At 47.1% G+C, this 23,996-nt stretch overlaps 1 protein-coding gene across 2 annotated transcripts in view; it reads left to right on the top strand.

Annotated features, from left to right (window-relative positions):
• The window catches only part of LOC135368375 (uncharacterized), a 240,734-nt gene that overhangs the window by 69,047 nt on the left and 147,691 nt on the right, over positions 1-23,996 (top strand). Inside the window, exon 1 of one of the 2 annotated variants that reach the window (XM_064601590.1) lies at positions 7,885-7,951. The exons of the other annotated variant lie outside the window; for it this stretch is intronic. The gene's annotated coding sequence lies outside the window, so the exon portion shown is untranslated. Of the gene's footprint in view, positions 1-7,884; positions 7,952-23,996 lie in introns of those variants that run through there. 2 annotated transcript variants of the gene reach the window in all.

Raw genomic sequence — 23,996 nt, 5'->3', positions numbered from 1 at the left:
CCCTCAGCTGGGCATCTCGGCCGCACCAAGACGTGTACGCGCGTGTTTCCGAGCGGTTTTGGCGGCCGCACACCCACCGTGTCCCACCGTGTCCCACACCCACCACAGCACACGTGTCTTCCTTCCAGACACGCCAGTACCGCGAAGTATATACGCCGGCTCCAAAGGTGACAATGCAAAACTGTTAGAACCCTCGCTCCCGTTTCGAGCCCTCCGGCCCTTACCACCTGGGTCCGTTTCCGAAGGCACGCGGTGGTAGCAGGTACATTCTCAAAGGTATCCTCAGGTATTTCTTAAAGTGGCTCGAGGCCAGGCCCGTCCCGGATATATCATCGCACGACGCCGTAACCGTCGTGGAACACCACCTTGTGCTCCGGCACGGCACTCCCCACCGCCTCATCACAGACCGCGGGGGTATGTCGCGCGAGCTCTAACGCGCCCTCCAGTTTTTTGGTGTTCTGCACTCACCGACACCCGTTAGTCATCCACAATGCAACGGGCTGGTAGAACGCGCGAATTGTACCATCACCGACATACTTGCGTCCTACACACCCGCTGATACCAAACAAACTGGGATCGCTTCCTCCCTACCGCAACATTTGCGATACATACAACGGAGCAAGAAACCACAAAAGTCTACAAGAGACCATTCTCCATTATCTACCGGAGGACACCATCACACCCCCCTAACTGCAATCTGGGGCTACAGCAACCAGCCCTCTTCAACCCCTCGTAACAGGCTGCCGTCCTGAGCCGCCTTGCTCGTCTAGATGGTCGGTCAAATCTGCTCAAGGTCCATGCATGTGTTCAAGCCGCTGGCCACAATGCACAACCTCCATCTTTCCAACTCGGCGGCCTTGTCCTCTTTCGACGCCTACTGCGCACCATGGGACGTGTCACGCAGCTAATGACACGTTTCCAGGAACCTTATCGTGTGATCTGTCGTTTGGGACCTGTGACGTACCGTCATAAGACTTGCCCGAGAATCGGTCTCGAGTTGTCCACCACATTATACCGGAGCACGTCTCACACATGAAACCTTACGTCTTCGGTGTACAACACGATGCCTAACTGTGCTTCCACGTCTCCTCGCCGTCTTCCCCCGTGGAAAAACGTTACGGCTCTTGCAGTAGTGGAACGACGAGGAGGAGAAACTGAGCGAGAGAGTCAGGGAAGAACGACGAGTTCATAACAAAGGTTCTTCGAGATCTTCTCGTAACGCTATCCAGGCGACGTTCATTGAGAATAACGTAAGCCAGACATCAGTCACTCCTTCTTACGCAGGGGTCACTTTTGTTGCAAAGGACCTGTCGTGCCAATCTTGGCCCTTTGTTGCGTCAATAATCTGTGCTTCTGGCGAACGCGTCCCTTCCACATGCGTGTTTTTCTGTGCGTTCGTCACCATTAAACGAGCACGCTTTCTTGCGGTCCACTTGTTCCAATTCCTACCAACCAACGTAATCTTACCATGAAAGATGAAAGATACCACTCGCAAGCTAACGGGCTCACCAAACGCTAGAATGTATTTCCTTCTTTTTTTTTTTTTTTGTTTTCGAGGTTAAGCGTCTTAAAGACAACAACAACAAGTAGATAATATCGATCACGTGGAGTGTCTCACTACGGCGGTGCGGTCCCCAGCGCACGTGGGACATTACATGAAGATGAAAGGCAAGGAGGGGGGGGGGGGGTAGTGAAAGAATAATACCCCCCCCCTCACATACACACACACACATATTAGCGCCAGGAGCAACCTAGTTGGCGACCAAGTTAAAGAACCATTGATGTTGAGGTTGTCGAAAGAAATAATAGGGACAGACTGAATTCGTCACACGACAAATTCGCTGTAAAAGAACTGTAAAAGTAACTGAACGTAGTCTTCGCATACGGGAAAGCGAAGTTGGCCCAACAGGGGCGACTTCTTCTTCTTTCTTCTTTTTCTTTTTCGCATCTTGTTTTCGCGTACAATACCGCCTCACAGTGGACAACGAAGTTAATACCCCTTTTACTTGTTACGTACGCGACACATTACCCTTATTGCCGCAGTGACTTTTTTCCACTATGTGGGTCTGTAGTATGTATAGGCGTACAGGCTCTATCTACGTTCCATACACAGCCGAGCCCCTCGGGCCCGTACGGAGAAACACACTATGGAAAAGCTCAAGTATATTGCCTTTGCGTAGTATCAGCAATTAGCCTGGGTAAGTCACCCAACAGTCTCCCATGTTAGATGAGCTCCGATTGTGTTACTTTTTTCTCCCACATAGCCTTTGCAGTTCTAGAAGCGGGCTGGCCTCATTTTGAAGTATCGCCTCAAAACAAAATCTGTGTGTCCGAAACTGTGTTAAAAGCGCGTACTTTTAACAATGTGAGCAAAAAAAAATATATATATAATAAATACTTGCACAGAAACCAGCGAGCAGAAACGCTACAACAACAGATAAATGGGCGATGATAAATGGGAAAAATTCGCCACATGAGGTGCGGCCCACTACCTGCACGGACACATCCATTACCAGCTTCAGCGGGACATCACACATGTCGTACACAACGACAGAGGCTTTAGGCACCACATCGGATACACTGAGATCACGAGAAGAAAGTGCTTCCAACCTTTATGGCTGGAGGCGTAAAACATTGCCCTATAAGAAGAAGCAATGTGTGGGCCGCCGCGTGGGCCATATTATTTGGGATGCTATGAGAAAGTGTATCGCAATTGGAGAAGCATCATCTTAGGAGGACAGAAGAAGCGCATCTGCGGGGGCAATTTGAAACCGGGCCTTTACTGGGATTCGCGTGAGAAATGACCGTGCTGGACGAAATTAATGGCGCCACTGTGCTCACTCTCTCACGTTATGGTTGCCTGACCGCCGACGGAAAGACGCAATACCTATATGCTATGATGGAGGCGAGTTGCTAGGTGAACACTCGGATTTTATATTTGCTCCCCTTCGAACTTTTTTTTTTTTTAAATTGGTTGCGCACCAACAGCCAACCTTAATATGCAGGGTGTTTCACCTAAGGTGATAAAAAACTATAACTGGCGACGTACTCGGCGGAGGATTGTCGGATTTTCGGCATTTACCTTCTGGAAACTTTTGCCACCATTGAGGAAGGCTTTGGACAATTTTTAAATGCGGGAAATTTATTTTTTTCAATTGAACTTTGAAAATTGCCAAGCGCACCTCACTTTTTTTTTAACAGAAATATGATGTCCTCCACGGATAACCGCAGACCTAGCAAAAACTATGCACAATATCGCAACAGAAATAGTCTAAAAATTAGTAAAAATTACGGTTTAGCCCCGCCTGCTTGATTTTCGCGGAGAAGCGTGCGCGAAATCTGCGTCTAGACGAGAAAGTGTCTCCGCCTTCATTTGTTTTGGCTTCTTTTTGCTAAGACTGTTGTTTTGTTCCCTCAGTGATAAGTCGGTTGTCACCAGCATCAAGGTCAACGCGGCGCAAAGAAGGGTCAAACAAGAGGACGGGAACACTTCCTCCTTCCCCCGCGAATACCGTGCGCTGTTCTTTGCGACAATCAAGCAAATTTGCGGGGCTAAAGCAAATTTTTACGAGTTTTTTTAGACTATATCTGTTGCGATACTATACATAGTTTTGGTTGGGACTGTGGTTATCCGTGGAGGACTTCATATTTCTGTAAAAAACAAAGTGAGGTTCGCTTGGCAATTTTAGTTTAGTTTTTTCAAAGTTCAATTGAAAAACTAAATTTCCCGCGACTAAAAATTGTCCAAAGCCTTCCTCAATGGTGGCAAATTTCCAGAAGGTAATCGCCGAAAGTCCAACAATCCTCCGGCGAGTACGTAGCCAGTTAGAATTTTTTATCACCTTAGGTGAAACACCCTGTATATATCTTTTATTCCTATTTTTTATTTTCTCAATCAATCAATCAATCAATCAATCAGTCAGACCCATTTCCTTTTGAGTTGGTGTCAAGGTGACACCATCTTATTTTGTGCAAGGAGAAACTTTTGCTCGTTGCGGCCCTTTTAAAGTATACTGTTACCAGTATTTATAAAGTACCAACCCGATACTGCCCCCGTATATCATCCACGAGAAACATTATACCTTGCAGAGTGGAGCTCCTTCTGTTTCCATTCACATTTCCCTTTTCTCTACGAAACACAACTCTTTATGCGCTGTTCCGGGGGGAAATGGGAAAATGTCAAAGAACGTGGAATATTGACGGTGTCCAGTTTCTTATATCTCTTGTTTACTCCTTCAACGAGGCAGCATCAAGATGCGCGCGCGATCAACGATGTGCTCAAAATATTCAAAGTACGGAACCTAAAACGTTCTTTTTCTGGTTGCATTATGTTTATGGAGAAAATTGGTTGAAATCCAACGCCTCCCAAAGTGAATGTATAGGGCGTTTCATCTAACGCTGGCACAAAATTCTTTTAAAATATCTACTTTTCTGAAACTTATTGGGTCAACACTATGTATCTTTGGCGAACTTTTGTCATTATGAGCACCTCGATCAAATTTTCAGTCGCGACGAATTTAAATTTTAGGGATCGAACTCCGAATTATGCAGAGTGAACGTAACGTATTTTTTATTTTATTGTTATTATTTCTTTTTCAGGAGCAGCACGCGCATATCAGAGTTGATTGATTGACTGGAAAAAGTGGACATGTTAGTCCCAAGTGTTGTTGTGGTGCGGTGAAGTGAGTTGGACACGTAAAAGTAACCCCGCCGTGCTAGTCGTGTGGGACGTATATATGGTTTGAGGTCGATCATGAGGTGCGTGATAGAGTTCGTGCATGTCTTTGGTTCAGTGTGCAATTTTGAAGAAACCGAGAGACGCCGGTTGACATGAGGACATCGTGGTAATGTCTGTCATAGTGTACCGTCTGCCAGTCCGTGTGTGCGTCGACCAGTGGGCGCCATGTTGTTGAGTACAGGACACTGCTCCCGCTCATAATTGTCTACGTTGACGTAGAACGTATAGTGTTAAGGAAGATGTCACCAGAGCACTACATATGGATCGTCATCAGCATCACCGCTCGTGATCGAGCCTTAGTGGTCGTCATATTAGTGGCATTAGTTCTTCATTCTGGTTTGCCATTCAACGTTGTTTTACCAGCTCACGTAGCTCAGTGGTTAGGGTGCTGGCCCCGTCGAGACTGGGAGGTACTCGGGTTGGAATCCCGGTGCCGGCTGTGCTGTCTGGGGTTTTTCCTGGGCTTTTCCTCAGACCCCTTCAGACGTATGTCGGCACAGCTCTCTTAGAAGTTGGTCCAGGACGCACATTCCCTAGGGCGTCAGTGTCTGACGTTGCCCATCTCTGTGAGGACGACAACGGCGAGCGCTTTCACCATCACCACCACCACCTAAAGGTTGTTCTTCAGCCCTTGCTGATCCCTTCTACACCTTTGGGTGTTTACGCAATAATTACGGACGCAGTTCTTCAGCAAACTGCGTTACAATAGACAATTTCGGACTGCGGAAGAGGGTACGTGCCACTTGTCATTCGGTGGCTACGCGCACCATCAAGGATATCAAGGCTGTACTGACTGCTACCCCGCTGAATACCGGCCAGCTGAAAGCTTGCGTCTTTGGGGATGAAGGCTGGCAGCTTGACTCAGTCGAGTGAAGTCACCCTAGCTTTCGTGGATGAAAACTCGTTGGAGAGTGAATGGCTAGCGATCAGTACCTGGAATCGTACATCGCCATCATGCTCCAAGTCCTAGCAGTGCTTGACTCTTCAGTGACTTTTGCAAGGCATGGTGTATCGGCCAGGGATGATACAGCTTGTTACGTTTGGGTCGAAGCCGTCTGACAGAGGACCGGTCTTCCAAAATAGTCCTCCAGTCTATAGCTCGACTGTTTTAAAGGACTCCGATACTGGGAGCAAGCTTGACCTTGGATACACGACAATTCCCTCTGTGCTTATGAGTGTTTCTGCAATGATTCCCGTTCCGGAGGAACAAAGAAAGAAGAAGAGACCTCTCCCTGATTGTAAACAAATAGCGTCATAGTGTTCGACAGCACCACCAGGGCAACAAGGTCGCGCCACGGGCTTAAGGGGATTACGATGGTCTCTGAAAAGGATGCGACCTTCGGTCCTAGTTTCCCTTCAATAGGAGGCGGCGAAGAAGTGCCCATTCGTGAAACCCAGCCCTCCCCTTCCGATTTGTTTCGGTTCCGGTCTGTCTACCAACGTCATGATGACGTTTCTTGGGTAGAGATCGATAGAGCCCGGTACAAAGCGCAGAGATCGTGGGCTCCAACGTAATGGTGACTGGAACTGACTCAGAAGCCGGCAGCCCTGATAAGGCGCATTCTGCGGCGAAGCCTGGAGAGGCTCAAGTGTCAGTGAGCATCGCTACAGTGGACGGCATATCTTCATTTTTCGGCGAACATCCTCGGCTGTAGCGTTGCTCACTGGCGCTATAGAGCCTCTTCAGGCTTCGCCGCAGAAAGTGCCTTCTCAGGGCTGTCGGCTTCAGAGTCAGTTCGCGTCACGATTACGTGTTAGAGCCACACAATTATTACCACAGGTAGTGTTAGTATCACATTCCTTGGCGTCACTCTGGCCGCCTCCATTCACTGATCGTGCTTAGTGTAACAACTTTCCATATTCTCTAATAACGCATAAATTACCAGTTTGTATTTGGTATTCAGAGTGTGGCTCGGCAAAGTGTGCAGCTTGCAACTGGCTACCGGGCCCGCTTAATGCCTCCTCTCACTCCTTCGCACGTAGACAGTATATAAAGTCCGCCAATCGCAGCAACCAGTCAAGATGTCAGCCTATATCGCCGCAGACGATTTTGAAACACGGGCTTTCTTTGGCTACCACTGGTTGCCCATGCGGCTTATGGCGGCTCGTTCCCATAGCTACGGCCGTTGGACGCAACGTCGTGATTGGCTGACTCGGAATTGTTACGTAAACGTCGCTCAAGCGATCGGGCATTGTCTCTAGGTGGTGTTAATATTGCTCGTGGTTAGAAGTGCACGAAAAGACATGACGTCGACCGCTCGCGCTGACGTGGCAGCAGAAAGCTATGACGTTTTCGCATCTTCCGCTGGAGGGATTCTGGCGGTTGTAAGGCCGTCACGTGGCCAGTTGGCCCTTTAAGCCACGGACGAACCTACGAACCTACCCTGTGGCACGTGCAACATGTCGCCACACTGGGCAGACAATCCTTACGTGTAACGCCACGGTACCATTTTTATTACACGGTGGTTGACCCCATAATGCGATTGCCATAAAAGGCGCTTTATTGAACGCGTTATAACTAAAGGAAAGTCCACACACCTCGTGCTCCGTGTGAAATAGGACCTCAAAAAAAAAAAAAAAAAGTATTGACTTCGGGAACTTCCCGCGCGGGCTTTAATTTGAAAGCTTTGACCCCGATTATTTTTCAACGCGCGTCATATAAGCACGTTGCAGTGGAGACGCCAACGAAATGAACGGCGAGCCGAATGATCTCTCAGAGAAGCGCAGCGCAGGCGCACTTCGTAGGCTTGGGAGAGGGGTGAGGAAAGCTCGGAGGAATTCTCATGTGCCCAGTCGAGTGGCTGGTGCCGTCACAGGCCGTGCTGCGATTTCCCCACTCACCCGGGTCGCCACAGGACTGCCACGTGACGCTTCGCATTCTGCCCAGCGCGCTGCTCCGCGCAAACCTGCCCTACCTCATCTACCGTAGTTCGGCTTCGCTTTGCTGTGGAAGCAGTTGCCCAGTTCCCCCGTTAAATCGTATCGAAACAGTCGAGCATTAGCGAAGAATCTGAGTTTTGTGTCTGGAACCAGCAGAGAATATCAGTGCCACTGAACTGTACACTGACAGTATAGCTCATCGGCTACTAGAAACATTGTGCGAAAATGTCGTTTGGAGGAGTATACTGTCAGAAAGCACCGTAGTCCATTGGATATAAAATCGACTATTTGCTCAAAGGTTGGCACCAGCAAGGCTGAGAGCATCGCTGCATGGTGAGTGTATGCACTGAAATAGTCGCATTTACTGATTGATGTGGTCGCTGTGCATCGAGCGCTGCAGTAAAGGCACAGGTACCGGTACAGGTGCAACGCGAGAAGTACTGTACGCGATGAACAGCCACCTAATATGCCAGAGCTCTACGATCATTCAGGTTCCTTAGAGTGTTCCTTGTTCAGCTAGTGGCGAACAATGTACTTTTTGACAATATATAGTCATCCTTTTTCCAGCTATCTGTGGGCAACTTAGTGTACGATTTCCTTGCATCCGACGATGGCATTAGCGACTTTTAGTAGATGGGAAGGTGTTCAAGGATAACCGCTCCGGAACATGATAATCCGATCGCCATATTCCTTTCACGTAGCTGACATCATGTTACTGATCCTTGACTTGACAGCTTTCTTTGACGCGCACGGATTTCGTAAAGTGCTCCCCATTTACCGGAACTCCCTAATATTTTAGACATTGAGGGTGGTTATGAGGTACAGAGTAAACCCGTGGTCCCCCTTACCAATATATCTCGAGCAGACGCAAGAAATTATAAGAACGTCACCCACATCCAAGTATGAGATGACTCCTGTGACAGCACCGGGTATTTTTCATTCCGAAGAACAGAAAAAAAAAAAACTGTATACATAATAAAACCATTTTGTACCGTCTTCCAATATGTATGCACATAGTTCCGTTGTGCAGTACAACGATCTTTTTCTTTCTTTTTTCTTTTTTTACCGCCCGCAGAATTCGGCCTAAAACGGACATTTACCTGTGAGCCTCTTACCTCATTTTGGGATCATGGGACAAACGAAAGCAGATGTCCGTCTTGCGACCCTTTATCAAATTCCTTGAAACTACCGGCCTGATCGACTCCCTCTAAGACCCCGTCAGCGTCGTCAGCGTCATCCTCATCACCATCCCCTCATTTTTCCCCAATAGCAACGGGGTAGCATTCTGCTGAATGAGCGGAAGATATCCCCATATCATCGTCATCATGTATCTCTCTCTCTCTCTTACCTACCTGCCTGTGACCCTTACCTGTTACCTCTTGAGCTTCGGAATGCCTTAACCACGGCTGCACCGTTCTGAATGACCTATCTGTCTTCTACCACCGTGCCAAGAGGCGTAGCCCTCTTAAATGACGCGGAAAACGACTATAGCGTATCCTTCTCTGAGTCGTCCTAAATTATGGTAAGCATCGAGCCAGTCTGGGAATCTCGTATAATTTGTCCGTCTACGAAGTGGCGCCACGTGGTTTCATTATCAGAAATTACTCTTTTCTCCCATGTATATTATGCTTCTACGATCTTAAGCTTGCCTCGATGCAGGTGTCTTTGCGTGAACATATATTCCATCACATTTCTGGTATTGCTCCCGTGTCCACCGCTGTCTAACATCCGCGCGGTCTGCATTTCTTTTGAGCAGACATTCCCTTCAACATTTGGTTTGGGTCCTCAACGTTTCTTGCGTAATATTGCGTGATGTTTTCCACAATCAAGCACAAGCTATCGCAGTGGGCGTCCGCAGTCTCGAAGCAGGTCGTTCGATGTGAGTTCAGATCACGTTGCACACTGCCTCTTTCATTAGGTGCGTTTGTGGGTATACTTTACTTCACTGGTCTTTCGATTCGTACTTTTATGATGACTCAGAGATCCCTGCTAGAATCATCATTTATCATCCTAGAGGACTGGAATAAACAGTCCACTGAAGCAGTCAGCTACAATTTTTAGTGCGTCCACGTCGACTGCGTAGCCAAATGAAGTAATCGTTGATAATTTAATTATGGAGAACTATAATTGAATTGCACACGTGAAGTGTTTCCCTATTCTCGCGCTCCTTATGTTTCGTTATCTCTGTCTTCATCTTCAACTTTCTGCTTCGTCAAGTTCGCCAACGGCAATTGATTTTCTAATCAGGAGAGTGTGACACTAATCCCGTTCGGGGGTCAGGGATCCGTGCAAAGCTTCGTGCGCCACCGTCGCGCACTAACGTAACGACAAAAAACTTACGAGACTAATTTCTCCCTGTCTGATACTTACGTAAAATCCATACAAAAATATGTTGCAAGGGCACCGCACTTACCGCCGATCTATTCGGACTCTGAGAGCCGCTGAACAACAAGGGTTACGTTGCCACGTACACATTGTAGTGCCACTGTTCGTCGTCAATTATTCAAAACAAGCACGTAATATTCGTTATATTACCCGTCATTTTAGTTAAATTTGACGACAAGATGACGACAACACAGCGTGCCATCAACATGTAGCCGTCAAATCAACCTGTGGCACGATTACACGATCACACTTGCTGTAGACTCGACAAATTTGAGTTGTTACGTTGCAAAAGAAAAGAAAAAAGAACAAAAATTGTGTTTCCAATCCAATCCAGAAGGCTTGCAGTTGACTACCACTAGGGGTTGACTGCTACAATACGCGTAAATTGACGATAAGGTAGATTAAAAGGGTGGGATATATCATGCGTGTGCGAGAATGCACAATACTTGACCGCTGTGTCCCACTTTTTTCGTGATGCTGCTTATGCGTCACAACCTCATGTGCGCTTGGCGCTGAACGCCCGATGCCAGACTTGTGGATACCATGACCCAAGTACTTTGAGGGCATTGAAAAGGCCTAGGCGCCAACTCCGACTGTGGCGTGTCTTCCGAATCTGCCGAATCCCAGCTCGCCGAATGTATTGAAGGCCGGGACACAGCCTTGATCCTATGACTTCCAATCGTGCTGTACCAACCGTCCGAATGACGCACATGACCGTTCCTAATTCGCCGAATATACCTTGCTATCGTGGCTTAGTGGCTAAGGCCATCGCCTCCCACATCATTATCAGCTCGCGTGGCGCGGTGATTAGCGTGCCGGCCATGCCACGTCGAGACTGGGAGGTACCCGGGTTCGAATGCCGGTGCCGGCTGTGCTATTTGAGGATTATTCTGGTTTTCTCTTCAGATGCTTTCAGATATATGTCGGCACAGTTCCCTTAAAAGTCGCCCAGAACACACATTCCCCCAGGGCGTTAGTCGTAACGGTGGCCACCTCTGTGTGGCCGACAACAGCGAGCCCTTTCACAACGCCTTCCACATCGAAACTGGGAGATGAGTGTGCCGCTCTTATTGTGTGTGGGTTCCAGCTCATTGTGGTGTCGTGGGGAATGAGCAGGCCGACAGCGGTCCAGAAGCACTGTCACCAGTATTCCACTACTGAGAGGAGACCGTCGTTCCATTCTGCGACGCCTCTGGCTTCCCGGCAATGGACAACCGACATTCTCTCCCCCCATCTATGCTGAGGAGAGTTGATCCAACGCTCGCTTTCCGCATGCCACGAAACACCTCTCGTCGAGAGGCTGCATTAATTCATCGAATCCGACTCCATGTGGATTTTACGGCTCAGTGGCGTTACCGCTTGAGACAAGTTGACTCTCCCAGATGCTGTCACTGCGGTGCCCTAGAGGACCTGGAACAAATTCTTCTTCATTGCCCGCACTACCAACGTTCCCGAACCGCGCTCTCTTAGTCAGCTGGGCTCTCGCCCCTTCTCCCTATCAAAATTGCTTGGTCCCTGGCCGAATCCAGCCCACCAACGCCCTGTACTCACAGCTCTTTTGACCCTTCTGAACACAGACGGACTTCGATTCTTATTGTGAAGGGGCTCATTATTTCATTCCCCACATCACCAGCAATGGGGTAGAGTATCGCCCCTGGCGGTGAAACTCCCCATTCATCATCTTAATATAAAGTTGTTGTTGTTGTTGTTCTTATTGTGTGTTGTCCCTAGGCGCTCCTCAGATATCCGTAAGGTATGAAGTCGGCCCAGGGCGCACAGTCCTCCAAGGGCAACATGCCTCCCGCCGGCAATATAACACGCCACTAACCAACCAATTCGCCGATTCGATTGTTCGTGGAACATGTTCTTTCTGCGTTCATGACTCATGGCGTGCTTTCATTTCCTTGGCAAGCAATACGCTTTCGCAGTAATTGGTTAATAAGATATTATAGAGGCCTTGAAATGGGGGTTTGGAATCATCCTCATAGCCAGCCACAACGCTCCGGCAGGACCTCTCACGATACTGCAACAGAGCTTGGAGCTTCTATGTGTATAGAAAAATAGGAGCCGTAATAAAATGTATGGTTAAAAAGCAGCACATAAAAAGTAAGGGACAGAAGTGTCTCGAAATAAAATAGACATTAATATTTTTTCGTGCTCACATGAACAAATTACAAAACAGCATGTACATCTTGCTAATGAAAACATCTGGCAGCAAGGACTCAGTACGAAAAGCCCTGGGCCATCCTTCTTTCACCGTTTGTCAGTTAATCTTTTATTTCCTAATTATTTTCTTATTTATTTTATTCTTCTTTCGTTTATTTTTCTTTTTTCTTTGCGGAATAGCAAGCCGACGTCCCGTTTGGCTGACTTTTCCATTTTTTTTTCCTTTGGTCTAATAAATATATCCCCCCTGCCCCCTGGGACCGTTGGAGCGTTGAAATATCCCACACAAACAAGGAACACATCTGAGAAGTTTGACAAAGAGACGACCCCCTTTGTTACTCTTGCTCAGGTGGATAAATTTGTCCTCTCTCTATTAAACTGCTCATTTATGGATTGGAGCCCTGTTTGCGTGTTCCCTACTCTTGAACCTGTCCCGTCTTCTCTTCTTGCGTAGTGTCTTTTCGCGCCTTGTTTTTTATCTTCATGCCTATACTCTTGGGGTTTTTCGTCCTGAATTCGTCCTCCTTACTGTTATTGCGATTGTTATATAACCGCAATACATTGTTGCATCGTTCCATAGCCTTCTGGTCACAGTGTGCCATATGCATGTGCCATCTTTCATCACCATTTATACCTCTCCGGTTATAGTTCACTGGGTGATTATCCGGTATGAGCCATTGGGCATTCTCTTATCTTGTAAGATATGTCAGCTTTCGCATCTTTCCTGTTTAGGTCATTTTCTGCCTTATCCAAATCGCCGAAAAGCTCCTGTATCATTTCCCAGCTTGCCCATGCTGCTTCTTCTTCTTCTTCAACCAATGAGATGATGGCCGTGAGCCACGTCTTCTTCTTTTCCCCTTTTTTCAGACGTGTAATATCAGTGACAAGGACAAGCAGCAACGCAAAGACATTACTGCAAAGTCTGAATGTCTTTGACATGTTTCCAAATATTCTTCCCTGCCTCCACTCCGCCGTTAGAACATCCCGTCTGCAAAACAATGCGGATATCGATGAATGAAAGGGCACTATACAAGTCAACTAGTTACAAAGAACAATTTGTAGTATCATCCATAACTAACGAGAATTACCTTGCCAGTGGAGCCGTGCTCGTCCGAATGTTTTCCGTCCCGTCCCGTTCCTTTCCTACCGATTTCTTTCTTTTCGTTTCTGATTTCTGCTCGAGCGAATCCATTTCCGTTTTCAAATGTATTCCCTTCCGCGCCCCTTTCACTTCCCTTTTATTCGGGAGGGAAAGCAAAAAATGAAAAGGAAAGGTGCTTCGCCGGGAACGGTAACATCTGTGCTCGAGCGAGGTTACGACCGGTTGGCTATAAATTGTGCGTCGGCATTCCCATAACAGTGGGACCACGTTTTTCGAACTCGTACCTGAGATACGGGGTGATAGACTCCGTTGAAGAAACGCTCGCTGCGATTATGAGCTTCTACGTTGTTCCATGTCGTTGTCTATACGGGGGGGAGGGGCTTACTTTCTTTAATCCGACGCGCAGTTAGCATGTCAAACACTTACGATCCTGAACTAACACAAATGTACTTCTGTCGTTGCCGACACAGCAGTGGTTCACAGGAACACTGCGTGTCACAGGTCAGCATTTTAGGTGCTACATTACCATAGCTCTATGGTGCTCAACAAAGTCGATGCCACTAAACACATCTAAATGTCCCTACCTTCACGTCGGCAGACACCAATCTTTGTACCCTTACAAGCTCTGTAGCACCTTACTTAGTCACACACTCTCCTACAAGTACCTCGGTCTCCATATCCCGTCCACTCTTCAATGGCACACTCATATTACCCGCTCGTCCAGATATTGAGATGTGCTGTGATCGAATTCTACCGCCGACGAACGGTGGTGACACTTGCCTGGGCTAACTACAGGGAACGGTAACGAATACGGTAACGGTACGGTAACGGTAACGGTAACGAACACCGCCCTCGGAAAGACGGCTTAGCCTGATAGCAGGAGACCACGCAAGGAAGTCAACTTTACAGGGCGATGCGTAGCGGACGTGACGAGGAAAATATTTGGGCAGGGAAAGGAAGACATATCTAAAGGCGAAGATTCCCTTCTCGCGAAAACATGGTATTATGTTTTTAATTTACAAAAATGTGCACGTGAAGAGCGACACAAAGTCGTTTATTTCAAGTCGAGTCTTTGGCTGCACACATGACATGTGACTCTTGTAATGTGATTCCATGAACGCAAACCTGCAAAATAAGCGTGCTTTTGGCAACAATGAATTTGTTTGAAAATCTTGCGAGGGATCGTTCCTGTTTAACCGGGAGCAACAGAGGAAGCGGGACAGGGGACATTTTCATGCACTGGCGTCAGCCCTTCCTATATTATAGTAATTGTTTGTTGCAATCCTTCTACTTACTTTATGATAAGGGATCCTTAAATGCTCTATTTAGACAAATGTCGATCCCGTCAACTTCTTCCACGCAGCTATCAATAAAAATAAATAAAAAAAAACACGCAGGGTATATCAAAGGTGTTTATAGTGCATTTAGGAGATTTTACTGCAGAATTCAGTAACTGTTTGTGCAGGTTGACGCCCTATCTTTTATTATTACATCAAAACCGTGTATTCGCCAGTTATTTCTGAAGGAATGCCGCAGACAATAACTGAGTATTGGCAGTTCAACAAACACACAATCCATCATTGATCACAGCTGCAGTTGTTGGTGTACATACTACCCGCAGAGTATTTTGTTTTCATGTCCGATCACCTGGCCCCGAGGTACCAGACGACGTGCCTAATTAGATCAGTGGATAAGTTTGCCATACTTGCGGATAAACCAAATGGTGGGCATATGCCCTCGCGATCTTCACCCTGGGCTGCCATTTTGTCCTTAGAAGTTTCTCTTCGCCTTATCTCGATTTATTCTATGAAACTGAAAAAGTTCTCAACTCGCCTTGGCTTAGTCTACTTTGCAAAAAAATAAAAATAAAAAAAAATGAAGAAGAATACCGGTGGTAAGTCCTGAAAAGAACCGTGAAAATAAAGAAACATACTGCAATAGATACAAAGGTTGGACAACTGCTGTTAGGACATGATTGTAGTCAATTTACTTAGTCTGATGTAAAATTACATGGTAAACATAATGCAACGACAACAGGGAAGGAGGATGAGATCGTGTTAGCCAAACGTGTGCGTGAGAAAATGCATTTGTCAGTCTCTGCTTCGGAAGAAGAAAAAGAAGAAACTTGAAAGAAACGAAGGATAAAAGAAGGCTGTCATCCACATTGGATTTTTTTAGGTATTTCTGGATTGACAGGCAGACCATTTCATAATTATAAATGAGTGCTAAAAATAAACTAAATATATCGATTAATACAAAAATAAGCCAAGCAGTGGTTTGTGCACGTATATGTGAAATATTGCTTTTTATCCCATCCTTTTTACCCTGTGTGTGTTTTTTAACCGTTTTTGACCGCGTTTTAGAATGAAACTATGATAGCTACCCAGATGGAGTTTTCGTAGGTTGGTTATACGATCTGGCGAAAAACCTCTTCGATATAATTTGAGACTTCAATTGGCATAGTTAGCTAAAATTCATCAACTTCTCAATTAAGGGGTTTCTCGAAAAATTTAAATAGCAGAATTGTAGGCAATCATTTTTTATGTCAATTCCATATTTTAGGATTCTTCAAGAATGGGCTTCGAATTATTCATCTCCCAATTTTCACACAATGATAGCACTCCAGAAGAAGAAGCTCTCAAAGTGCGCGAAAAGTAAGCCCTGTCCGTTTGCGGGAGCCTTTGCTTTCACAGTGTCAGCTGTATAGTGGAGACTTTCCCGAGATCGCATCGGCGTCGTCGGCACTCGCATGTCCGCACAAAACTCTTATCGCATGTGTTAGTTGTCGATGCGCCAAAAAAAAAAAAAAAAAGAAAGAAAACCTATAACCATAACCATCTTATCGCATGTGCGCTCAGCTCTGGGAGTAAGAAGGAGAATCCCGCCTGTTCACAACCCCTATCGATGGCAAGTGAGATAAAAACCACGCTCAGCCGTGCAACCGATATCCATCAACTCTACCGGACAAATGCTGGCAATAGAGAGTTTTAGCAGACCGTTGATAACGTGGCTTGCGTCGAACCGTATCAACCGGAACCAATCAGTGTGTAAGATTCTGAGTCACGCACCACTGCGATTGGTTCCGATAGGCACGATAACCTCATCAACGGTGTACTAAAACTCACTAATAACTTCAACTTCTATCACGGAAAGGCGAATATCGACAGACTTTGGCGGACGAATTTCATCGACTGCAAAAGCACCGCGCACGCACCATCACTACGCAGTGCGTGGAACAACGAGACAAGCCCTACTCGTTGACACTCGCAGCCCTAAGTGTACGCTCTGTACAGCTCCATGCAGTTGCCATTTGCCATGTGACTTCGTTGCCGGAGTTGCCATTTACCTGCGTGCGAGAGTACTTGCTGCACCACTTGAAGTCACCCTTCCTGGAGACGACGTCGGAGAAATTTGTGCCGTGCAGCTTCCCACAGGGCTCGTGGTGGCCGTGTGCTACTTCTCGCCTCGCGCCGCCCCAGAACGCGTCCGCGACTTTATCGTGTATGTGCTCGCGCCTTACCTCACGCACGAGCTTATCGTCGTCGGAGACTTCAACGTGGACGTTTCACTGGCCAAGAACGCCACTTTCCTAAATGATATATGTCCGAAACAACTGGACCTTACGCTGTGCGCCGAATTCCGCCAACCCACAACTAGACATGGCTCATGCATAGACTTGGTCTTCCAGAACAGCCCCCTCGTTCAGGACACCACTCACCTCGCCAACCATTTCAGCGACCACAAATCAATACTCATTAGGCTTAAATAAATTTGTCACACTTTCATCCGACCTCATTTCACCACACGCACAGCTGACGCTGAATTTCGCGTAACACATAACCGTCCTGCGTGTGTATTTTTTTCTTCTTTCTTTCTGCCCATAAATCCCCCCCCCCCCCCCAATCAGGTGGAAGGAAGAATTATGCGCGCAAGTTGTCTTGGTCGAACTGCGAAATCAGTCTTTGGTGAGATTTGGTGTGAGGTGTCCGTTTTGTTTTCGGCAACCACGTGACACAGGTGAGGGGACACACGACAACCCTTTCATAGACCGCGCGTTGAAAGACACGGTCCACCCGGGGGCGGCCCGCGTTATCAAGGGGCCCTCGTATTGCCAACTGTAGGATGGGACAAACGAAAGCTCGCCCACATCACATTTCAAAAATAGTACTGCTCTCGCCCTAAAAACGAAGAGCTCCAGAATTTCTTGTATCGCCAACTATAGGATGGGACAAGTTGGCGATACAAGAAATTATTTTTTGTATTGTTGACTCTATGAGATGAGCCACAGAGGATTCTTCGAATTGTCAACCGTAGGAAGAACGGTTACGTTACTGACATACAATCATTATCTGATTATTCTATAGCACTTGTACCACGGAATAAATTACAATTTCGGTGGTGTCTGCTGCAGTTGAGCTCACGTTAGTATAGTAGCGTTAGTAGGCAACGTGTATGGTGAGCTAGAACGTGATGACGTGCGCAATGCTGATGACAACGACAAAGGGAATGAGCGGATGCTAGGTTGCGACGTGGTGACGCTGATATAAACAATTAAACAATAAAACGTTGAACATAAATTTCTTAAAAATCCAACTTTCAAAACAGACTTTTAAAAATAAATCTCGTAAATACCAACGTGGTCAAAATAACCTGTGGAAGTTAAACTTCGCAAAATCAAAGCGTGCAAAAAAAGCTTTCAAAATCCATCATCTCTAATTGGTGGACAGCCGAAGCTTTCCACGTCCACGTCGGAAAATAGTACGCTCTTCACTCTTGCATTGAGCATTCATCTGAGAACGACGATGTCGCTCTACTGGAAGTGGGTTGCGTGCACATTCTCCGTGACTAGCCCCAAAACGCAGCTACTTCTACTCTCTACTACTACTACTACTCCGTGACTACGTATAGGTCGTTTGTATTTCTACTCTAAAGGAGAGCAGAGCAGAGAGGAGAGGAGAGCTCTCAGACATATGTCGGCACAGTTCCCTTAGAAGTCGGCCCAGGACGCACATTTCCCCAGGGCGTCAGTCGTGACGTTGCCCACATACGTGAGGCCGACAAAGGCAAGCCCTTTCACCATCACCACCACCACCAGAGCAGTAAATAAGGGGGCGGATTCGAAGCGTCAGCTAGCTTGTACCCCAAGTGCAGGGCAGGGACTGAAACCGTAACGAATATCGGTTCGGTTACGGTTACAACCCTGTCACAACCCTGAAAGTGTTATTAAAGGGGCACTAAAATGGAAAAACAAGTTCACTTCAAATTACGTTACACGCTATGTTAATTTCGCACTTGTTATCATAATACAAAACCTTGATTCCGTTAAGGAGCTGCAATCGATATTATACCGGACTCTTTCTTGCTTCGGCGCTAAGCAGTGAACGTCGTTTAAGCTTGTGCATAGGTGTTTTCAGTCCAAGCTGCGCGTACACGCACGTGCCACGCCATGAAGCGGTCTCTGTGAAAAACATAGTTCGCGTTGCTATGCGGACTGGCGTCGCTGTCCGAAGGATGTGAAGATAAATGTTGTCAGTGGAACATTCACGGAGAACTGTTGTGGGCTCAATTCAGTGAATCGGTATTCAGAAATGCAGTTGTGCCCATCATGCCGCGCATATGCGGAACACTACGATCGGGCCCGTTCCAAATCTACACGGCCACGATAGCTATCCGCGCGCTTGTCCTGCTGTCTGATTGGATGCCGCAACCTTTGCTTCAGGGGGATCCCGTTCGTTGCCACCATAGACGGCTCTGTTTTCATTGCGTTTTTCTTCTAAAACGGTAGCGCTGTGTGAACTAATTTTGCTTGCATTAAACTTATTGAAACACTGACTTTCATTTGAGAGCAAGTTGTTCGCAAGTTGAGCAAGTTCACACAGCGCTGCCGTTTAGAAGAAAAACTCAATGAACACAGAGCCGTCTTTGGCGGCAACGAATAGACGATTTCAGAAATTGCATGGATGGCCCGCCAGAGAGCGCCGTGTTGCGAATGTCCCACTGCACCTTGGGATTTAGTTTTTCTGAGTCAGACAGAAGAAGAAGAGCGCAAACGGTTTCGGTTTTCTCTCCTTCCTTCGAGCAACAGGCAGGCAAGCACAAATGCAAACCATTTCCCACGACGCATTGCGCGATGCGCGTGACTTGGGCGACGGAGGGCCCCCGTGCGGAGCACAAGGGCAATACAGTGAACCCCCGTCAATATGACCACGACCGTTCCGGCAGATTTTGTTCATAAAGCGAATTGTCATACTAACGAGAAACGCACAATCCGCTGACCTCAGAGACCGCTTCGTTCCGGCCATTCTACGATGCACAACAGCAGCAGCAGCACAGTGTGACCTGGTCACTGCTGTTTTAAGCACTACAGTGCTTTGGCAGTCCGAAAAGCGTTATGAGTAATTCCGAGGTCAACAACATCAGGAGGTGCCCTACTTCAACACGTGTCACCCTCTGCCTGAGGTATGGGCTACTCTGCGGGTCATGTGGCGTGGTCATAATAACGAGAAGATAATACCTGTGTTTGACCCTACCTGTGACAAAAATCTCAGTCATAGTCGGATAAGCGGATTGTCATACTAACGAGATGGATATACATGACGGTGGAACGGTTCCCAAGAAAAAGGGTCATAAGGTGAGTATGTCATATTATCGGGGGTCATATTAACGAGGGTTCACTGTATCTGAAATCGCCTATCCAATCGGACAGCAGGAGAAGCGCGCGCATGCCTGTCGTGCGCGTGTGGATGTAGAATGGGCCCGACGGGTCTCTTATATACTACCGTGGCTGCCCAATGCTTTCAAAACACACAAGAGCCGGACGTCCACAATAGTGGCGCTAGTAGTCCTAGGTTGGTGATAGTTACCACGATGCGATATCAGCAGTATATCGGTCATGACGCCGTCCTCCTAAACAAAGTAGAGATTACAACCGGCGGCGTCTAACAGTCGGAGACATGACATGACATGACATGACATGACACCCCAAAAAGAGCGTATCAACGCTAACTGACGCGGCGTCTTTCGATAACCACTGACTTGTCAGCGATGACGGAGGCTTGCACAGCGTGCACCCATCCAGGACGCTTATCTCCGCAAAGCGTTGTACAGCAGCGTATGCACCGAGCCTACGTCAGCGTACTGCGCAGACAAACCTCACGTGTAACATCACGGTGCTATTATTATTATTATACGGCAGCGCACGCTTACGGGGTAGGCAAAGGTTGTCACTAGTCTGACTGTCCGTGTTTCCGACCCTAGGAAACTGGCGCCCAAATACGGTAGCGTGAACGGCCGATTTTGCCTCATAGGGCAGGCATGTAGTATATAGGAGGCTATAACGCATGACGCGCATCGCTGCATCTTTCAATGCCAATTTATTGGATTGTAGTCCACAACAGTAATCACAGATGTTCTAGTGACACAATATTATATTCGTGTCCTTCGGACAGCGACACCAGTTCGATTCGTAGTCGCACTGTGTTCTTCGCTGGAACTGCTTCATGGCGTGGCCACGACCTACTAGATTATAACGACCATGTCAGAGGCACCCCTTCCCAGCGCCGCATTTAGAAGCTAGCGGTGGCGCTACTCATCGGCCCGGCTAATTGCTTACTCAATTTCTGCAACACTTTGTACTTCAGCTTACGTTAGTATTTTTGTACGATCGGTGGATGTCCCACGGGAGATGGTTCTTTCTAAAGTCGATTATCATCATCATCATTCTACGCGTTTTCATAGTAAGCTGTTGCTGTCGTCTGCTACGGTAGTCGTGCGTCCGCCTCTGCGCGTTCAAAATTCAAATTTCCATTGTCCAATCATGATACAGATCTCGCGGGTCGATGAATAGCGCCCCTAGCGGATCGTGTGGACGGGATCCTCATAGGGATTGCCGATTATGACATGGTCTTTATAATCTAGTAGGTCGGGAGCGTGGCACGCGCGTACACGCGAAGCAGAGGCTAAAAGCATCGATGCACGAGCTGAAGTGACGTTCACTGCTTAGTGCCGAGGCAAGAAAGAGTGCGGTATAATTCTGATTGTAGCTTCATAACGGAATCAAATTTTTGAATTACGACAACAAGTTCGAAGTTAACATAGCGTGTAACGTAGTTTGAAGTGAACTTGTGCTAGCATTTTAGTGCCCCTTTAAGAGTTATGACACGCGGACTTGCAATGGTCATTGTCATCGGCGTTTTAAAGAAGAACATAACTTTTCATCGCGTTCCAACCTTCTGCCATCGTCGATAATTTTTCCCACTCGATGGACCGCCCCCAACACAAAATAGCAAAAGACAGCGGGAACTGACATCTCTGTCAGAGACAGCGTGATCGACGACGTAATCTGGGACAGGTTTATGTTCGAATCGTAAATTTCCAAAGGGTTGAATAAATTGCGCCGCCAAATATTGGTAGAGCGGGGAAGAACGCTGAACGTACAGAAATAATACGTCAGCACGGTTTTCTCCTAAACGGGACCAATTTTTCTCCCAGGGAGTGCCGCAGGTCCTGTCATCGTCATCTATCAAGCTGTCCAGTCTTCATATTATCTGCCTTTGTGTCTGAATGTTCGCGCAAACAGAATTTTTTCTTAAATTAAGCGTTCAGGTTTCTGTCCTATACGCATACGTTATTAGTTCAGTACTACTTGCCATTTTCCTCCGTCGCAGTATACTCACGTTATGCAATTATATACCCCGAGAATCTTTTGGTGTGATGGTAGCCCGTTGCTTCAGGTCATGAGACAATCATAGGATCATGAGCGACGCGACACTGCATGGCCGGCCGGTCTGCGGATTAATTTCGCCCACCTGAGGGTTCTTTACCGTGCTCAGCATTTACCGATCTCGGCACACGGTACACCTTATTTAAGGTCACTCGTGTAAGACGGCGTGTTTAAGCAACAACAATTTTTTAGCAGTTCTGCATTGCAAATATATTTCGTAACAGCTCAAGGTCTCAATCTTTGCTTTCAATTCGGTCTTCGAAACAATGTTACCCACTGGTGAACACGTGCATGTTCTACACACAAGTAGTGCCTAGTGGCGAGGTCTTGCTAGCAGAGTTCGTGTGTCAGGATAACAGTAATGGGATCTTGAGAGTTGAGTTGAGTTGATAAGAAAAAACAAAATGGAGAAATAGACACTCATTACGAGAGCCGGCTACTCCAGATGACTTAAAAAAATAAAAATGCTTAACTACAATAAGGACAATGAGCGACAAAGACACTCAGTCACTCACACACACTGTAACAAAACAATGGGATCTTTATTCTTTATATAATCATTCTGTGCTGTCTTACTCAAAACAATGGGTTACGTCGTTTGTGGTAGCCAAGGTGGTGCTGAAGCCTGGGAGGTGACACGGGTTCGAACCCTGTCACCGGCTGTGCTGCCTGAGGTTTTCCCTGGGTTTTCCGAAGACTTTCCACACGAATGTCGGCACAGCTCCCCCCGAAGTCGGCCCAGGACGTACACTAACCCCCCTGTCACCCCCACTCCTTCCTGCTGTCCTCTCTCCATCTGTCCACGTCTGTACGCCGCTCATAGCCACAGTTGCTTCGCGGCTCTAACACGGAATCAAAATAATAATAATAATAATAATAATAATAATAATAATAATAATAATAATAATAATAATAATAATAATAATAATAGTAATAATGCACACGCAATAGTATGCCAATCGCCTGAATAACGCGTCCTGGAGTAGGCAGTCCCGAGTGGCTCGAGACTAACATCTCAATTTTCTTCGTTTACAAATCAATCAATCAATCAATCAATCAATCTCTCTCTCTCTCTCTCTCTCTTTTAGGTTTCCGCACTCCAAGCGTCACTCGTCGGCACATAAAAGGTCGTTTTGTTAGACGCTACGACGCTTGTAAACTAACGCTACGACTGGTCTTCGCGTGGAAGCTCGTGCCGAACCAGGGGGAAGTAATACATTTATCGCGTGATAACGGAATATGGCCAAGCTAAATGTCGTGGCCCTGATCTCTCGTAAAATGCTCGTAGCGTGCAACGTGTAGAGTGTTTTCTTTTTAATGCAGAACGCAATCTACATATAGGGAGTGTAATGGCGGAGAGTTCCGTTTATCTTTTCGGATCGATTCACTCCCCGACGGAGAGCTCTGTCTTTCTTCAGCGAGAAAGCTCAAATTCAACAGAACTCCAACGAAGTACTGCCGTCATATCTGCATCTTGCGATGCGGCGTCACGGAGCGTTGTCCCGATTCGTCGAGTTCGTCCTCCCGTCCGTGGCAGTCTCCTGTGAAGCGTGCTTTGACTGCACTACCACAGCGTACGCAGGAGAAGCGACCAAGCAGTATGTCCCCCACACGGCTACACGGGTGCAGAACGCCGCAGTTCCTCTTTTGTGTTGTGCCGCCTGTTGCAAAAAAAAAAAGAAGAAAATAATTGTATTGTGAAGGAAAGAAATAGATTCGCCTATAAAGATTTACATAAATTTGCTAGTCTTTTTTAAGATTTATTGCTGTTGCGGCAAATACAATATCCCAAACCCAGCAGTAACCAAGTTAGTTCCACGCTTCCCACGTAACGTAGACCACCGGTGGTGAAAGAGCACGCCGTTGTCGGCCTCACGGAGGTGGGCAACGTCACAACTAACGCTCTGGGGGGAATGTGAGTCCTGGGCCGGCTTCTAAGGGAACTGTGCCGACATACGTCTGACAGCGTCTGCCCCAGGAACAGCCCCAGATGGTACAGCCGG

The sequence above is a fragment of the Ornithodoros turicata genome, chromosome 9, assembly GCF_037126465.1.
Source record: "Ornithodoros turicata isolate Travis chromosome 9, ASM3712646v1, whole genome shotgun sequence".
Taxonomy (NCBI): domain Eukaryota; kingdom Metazoa; phylum Arthropoda; class Arachnida; order Ixodida; family Argasidae; genus Ornithodoros; species Ornithodoros turicata.
Note: the sequence above shows the minus strand (reverse complement) of the source record. Positions and strands in the feature narration are given on the sequence as shown.